Source organism: Kogia breviceps, chromosome 17, assembly GCF_026419965.1.
Source record: "Kogia breviceps isolate mKogBre1 chromosome 17, mKogBre1 haplotype 1, whole genome shotgun sequence".
Taxonomy (NCBI): Eukaryota; Metazoa; Chordata; class Mammalia; order Artiodactyla; family Physeteridae; genus Kogia; species Kogia breviceps.
This window is the reverse complement of record NC_081326.1, coordinates 52,205,367-52,211,366: the sequence shown is the minus strand read 5'-3', so window position 1 is coordinate 52,211,366 and position 6,000 is coordinate 52,205,367.

The following is a 6,000-nucleotide window of genomic DNA, read 5'->3' as shown; positions in this document are numbered from 1 at the left end:
CAGAGAAAATACTGGGAATTTTAGCTTCATTTGGAAAACTAAATTCTTTGGAAGATAGAAAAATAAGTTTAGTTTTCATCTAATAATATAAACTATGGTTCCCACTTTTTAGAAAATTATAATCTTATTGATAGAAAAATAAGACATGCATTGAAAATACTCTTAAAATTATAAAATTATCTTTAATCAAAGTGGGCATAATATTTTTAAACCACTGGCTCCCAGAATATCCTAAACTAAATGCTATGTTGGAGAGTTTCTCTCTCCCAGGGACAGTAGGAAATAATCAGTCAGAACTGCTCAACCTTGTTTCTGGCATGCTGAGACATATCTAAAAATTAGACACATTAATGAGTAAAAGACAAACCCAAACTATCTCTAGATGGTTTTCAATTGACTCAGAGTTCACATGATTTACAAGGAAGCAACTAATCCACCATATTGGCCTTTTAGTTTCAGACTGGAAAGATGTAGACAAGTGTTAACTTCAGCAGAGTGTCTGACTAAATGAGAGTGGTTCAATCAGGACATACAGCTGTTAGTTACTTAAGGATAAGTTGTATTCTTTCACATTCCTACAGGCTTTTAGGCCCATATCTTTCTGGTCTAGTGCTATTTTTAAAGGGTTTATTGGGCAATGAAAATGGTGCTGTGAGACTAAATTAAACTCGACCTCTTAATATACCTGGGAACTCTAACTGGGGTTAAGGATAACAATTTAAGTTTCTACCACGTGCAAATATATGTTTTATTGAACATAAGAAAATTTGTATTGTCATATCTGTTATCCTATTAATTATAAAAATTAATAACATTTAATTAGTACTTTTTGTATGTCAGGTATTATGCTAGGAATTTTATTTGTATTATTTCACATGATTATCCTCACAACTCCATGAAATATACAGATATTGATTAGAGTTCTTGGACACAAGCTGTAAAAACTACAGGTTAGGGGTGCTGACCCCTGGCAGTGGAAAATCCATGTATAACTTTAATAGTTGGCTCTCCCTATCTGCGGTTCTTCATCCATGGATTCAGCCAACCACAGACCATGTAGTACTGTGTATTTATTGCAAAAATCCACGTATAAGTGAACCAGCACAGTTCAAATCCATATTGTTCAAGGGTCAACTGTACTTTTACTTATTTAAGCAAAAAGAAACTTCATAAAAGATCTTTTTTTCCCATCCATTCTTCATTCACTCAAGGGTTGAAGTTCCAGCAGAAAGTATCTGATTGGCCAAACATAGGTCATGTAGCCTCTCTTTGGCAGTAGTAGAGAAAGAGTCTGTCTGCTTCATCTTCCTGTACTTCATACAGGAAGTACCTTTCCACCAAAACTACATACTACTTTGGGGTGGGTAATTTCCCCAAACTGAAATCAAGATGCTATTACAAAATATATATAAATGCTAAGAAGTCAGAGCTTACAAAGATTCACTCTAGCCCACCCACATTGCTGCCCGGCCTTCACATTTATAGCTCACACTTCCAAAAGTGCTCCCGCCTGACAAAGTGAAATTATCCCCCATAAAGCTGAAAATGAGCTTATTCTCTTCCTCCCAACATTGACTTTGGTCTTCTGGTATCTTGCTGCTATGACTCAAAGATAACATTCTTTAAGCGTAATCAGTAAAATTACCTGATTTTCAGTCTGGGTGTACTGCACGTATGTAAGGATTTGAGTTTATCACTGCTTTACTTTAGTCCATTCAGAATGGCAACCACCCTACTCTGCAGTTCCTAAATTCTCCACAGCCTTCATAACATTGTTTATGGAAGCTGTGTATTATCAGAGAGGTTTATCTTCCAAGTGATACTGTATTTGTTTTTTCCACCACAGAGAACAAAGTTGCCAGATTCTCATCAAAAATGCAAATGGTAGTTTCACCACCTTATGTCCCATCTTGGTTAAATAAAGAATTAAAAATTACTCAAATTAGCTTGAGGGTCTTTGGCTGGCCTACATCCATGCTATGTATCAATTCATTTTTCAGTGGATTTTATTTCTATTGAAGTATAGTTGGTATAATATCATTTTAGTTTCAGGTGTACAGTATAGTGATTCAATATTTTTACAGTTTATACTCCATTAAAAGTTATTACAAGATAATGGCTGTAATTCCCTGTGCTATACAATATATTCTTGTTGCTTATCGATTTTATACATAACAGGTTGTTTCTCTTAATCCCACACCCCTAACATGCTCCTCCCCTATTCCCTTTTCCTGACAGTTACTTCTAGTTTGTTTTCTATATCTGTGAGTCAGTTTGTTTTGCTATATACATTCATTTATATTATTTTTTAGATCCCACAGGTAAGTGATATCATACAGTATTTGTCTCTCTCTGTCAGACTTATTTCACTAAGCATAATATTCTCTAGGTCCATCTATGTTGCTGCAAATGGCTGAATTTCATTAGTTTTTATGTCTGAGTAATATTTCTCTGTGTGTGTGTATACACACACACACACACACACACACACACACACACTGTGTATATATATATACCACAACTTCTTGATTTGTTCCTCTGTAGATAGACACTCTGGTTGCTTCCATATCTCGGCTATTGTCAATAGTGCTGCTGTGAACATTGGGGTGCCTGCATTTTCATATTTGTGTTTTTGTTTTTTCCAGGAGTGGGATTGCTGGGTCATATGATAGTTCTATTTTTAGTGTTTTGAGGAACCTCAATACTGTTTTCTGTAGTGGCTACACCAAGTTACATTTCCACCAACAGTGTACAGGGGTTCCCTTTTCTCCTTATCCTCGAAAACATTTGTTATTTGTAGACTTTTGATGGTAGCCATTCTGACAGGTGTGAGGTGATATCTCATTGTTATTTTGATTTTCATTTCTCTGAAAAGTAGAATTGTTGAGCATCTTTTCATGTGCCTGTTAGCCATCTGTATATCTTCCTTGGAAAAAATGTCTATTCAGGCCTGCTGCCTGTTTTTTTGATTGGGTTGTTTGTTTTTGTTTTTGATATTGGGTTGTATGGGTTGTTTATATATTTTGGATATTAACCTCTTGTTGACCATAGCATTTGCAAATATTTTCTCCCATTCAGTAAGTTGTCTTTCATCTTACTGATGGTTTCCTTTGTTGAGCAAAAGCATTTAAGTTTAATTAGGTCCATATTTATTTTTCTTTTATTTCTTTTGCCTTAGGAGACAGATCCAAAAAAATACTGCTATGATTTATGTCAAAGAGTGTTCTGCCTATGTCCTTTCTAGGAGTTTTATGGTTTCAGGTCTTACATTTAGCTCTTTATTCTATTTTGAGTTTATTTTTGCATATGGTGTGAGGAAATGTTCTAATCTCATTCTTTTACATGTAATTGCCCAGTTTTCCCAGCATCACTTATTGAAGAGACTGTCTTTTTTTCCAGTTATATTCTTGCCTCCTTTGTTGTAGATGAGTGTGTTTACATCTGGCTCTCTATTCTGTTCCATGGTTCTATGTGACTGTTTTTGTACCAGTACCATGCTGTTCTGATTACTGTAGCTTTGTAGTATAATCTGAAGTCTGTTAGGGTGATACCTCCATCTCTGTTCTTCTTTCTCAAGATTGCTTTGGCAATTCGGGGTCTTTAGTGATCCCATATGAATTTTAGGATTATTTGTTCTAGTTCTGTAAGAAATGTCATGGTTATTTTGATAGGGATTGCATTAAATCTGTAGATTGCTTTGGGTAGTATGGACATTTTAATATTAATTCTTCCAATCCAAGAGGAAGGGATGTTTCCTTTTTTTGTGTGTCATCTCTAATTTCCTTCATCAATGGTTTATAGTTTTTAAGTATGGATTTTTTACCTCCTTGGTGAAGTTAATTCCTAGGTATTTTATTCTTTTTTATGCAATTTTAAAAGGAATTTATTTTTACTTTCTTTTTCTGATACTTCATTATTAGTGTATAGGAAAGCAACAGATTTCTGTACATTAATATTTTATCCTGCCACTTTGTTGAATTCATTTGTTCTAGTAAGTTTTGGAGTGAAGACTTTATACTTTTTCTATGTAAAGTATCATGTCATCTGCAAGTAGTGATGGTTTAACTTCTTCTCTTCCAGTTTGGATGCCTTTAATTTCTTTTCTTGTCTGATTGCTAGGACTTCCAGTACTGTGTTAAATAGAAGTGATGAGAGTGGGCATCCTTGTCTTGTTCCTGAATTTAGAGGAAAGGCTTTCAGCTTTTTACCATTTAGTATGATGTTAGCTATGGGTTTTCCATAAATGACCTTTATTATGCTGAGATAGGTTCCCTCTATACCCACTTTGATGAGAGTTTTTGTCATGAATGGGTGTTGGGTTTTGTCAAGTGCTGTTTCTACTTCTACAGAGATGATTACGTCTGTCTTTTTTTTTTTTTTTTTTCCTCGGTATGCGGGCCTCTCTCTGTTGTGGCCTCTCCGGTTGCAGAGCACAGGCTCCAGACATGCAGGCTCAGCAGCCATGGCTCACAGGCCCAGCTGCTTTGCGGCATGTGGGATCTTCCCAGACCGGGGCATGAACCTGTGTCCCCTGCATGTGTCCCCTGCATCGGCAGGCGGACTCTCAACCACTGCACCACCAGGGAAGCCCAATTATGTCATTTTTATCTTTCTTTTTGTGAATGTGTTGTATCACATTGATTGATTTGTGAAAGTTGAACTATCCTTGCATCCCTGAAATAAACCCAGCTTGATCATGGTGCTTGATCCTTTGTACATGCTATTGCATTTCGTTTGCTAACATTTTGTTGAGGATTTTTGCATCTATATTCATCAAGTGTATTTGCCTGTAGTTTGTTTTGTTTTGTTTTTGGTATCAGGGTAATGGTGGCCTCATAGAATGAATATAAGAAGGTTCTGTCCTCTTCAATTTGGGGAATAGTTTGAGAAGTATAGGTATTAGTTCTTCTCTATAGGTTTGGTAGAATTCCCCTGTGAAGCTGTCCAGTCCTAGACTATTGTTTGCTGGGAGTTTTTTAAATTAAAATCCAATTTCATTTCTAGTGATCAGTCTGTTCAAATTGGCTGTTTCTTCTTGATTCAGTCTTGGCAAGTTTATGTTTCTCTTGCTGCCTTTAGAATTCTCTCTCTAACTTTTGCCATTTTAATTATGATATGCTTTGGTATGTGTCTGTTTGGGTTCATCTTATTTGGGACCCTCTGTGCTTCCTGCACCTGGATATCTGTTTCTTTCTTCAGGTTTGAGAAGTTTTCAACCATATATATAGTTTCCTCAAATACATTTTTGATCCCCTTTTCACTGTCTTCTTCTAGGACCCTATAATGCAAATATTGGCATGCATAATGTTATCCTAGAGATCTCCTAAATTGTTTTCACTTATTAAAATTTGTTTTTCTTTTGTTGTTCTAACTGAGTGATTTCCATTCTTCTGTCTTCCAGATCACTTATTCATTCTTCTGTATAACTTAGTCTGCTTTTCATTCCTTCTAGTGAATTTTAAAATTTATTTCAGCCATTGAATTCTTCATTTCTGAATGGGTCTTTGTTAATATGTTTGCTGTGTACATCAATTCTTTAATTTGTTTAATAATTTTATTACCAATGTTTTGAATTTTTTTCTGGTAAATTCTTTATTTCTGTTTTGTTATTCATTTTTCAGGGTCTTTCTCTGGCTCTTTCAACTGAGTAGTTCCCTTCCTTTTCATTTTTGCTTAACTTCGTCCACCTCTGTGAATTTAGGTGAAACACCTATTGCATTTTTGAAGGGGTCATCTTATGTGGGGGCATCCCTATACATACTGTGTGCCCAGTGCCTTCAGTGGGAGAGCTGGATGCAAGTCATGTCTTCCTCAAGTTGTGCTGACAACTCACACTTTGGTAGGGGGTAGACCAGGGGCTGGAGGGGCTAGAGCTGGTGTTGGGTTCATGAGTGAGGTGGGACTTCCCCTCTGCTCAGTGGCCATCACCTCCCTACTGGAGGCAGGGTCTGATCCCAAGTTGCTGGAGCAGAAGCCCTGAGGGTCCAGCCCTAGCTGGTT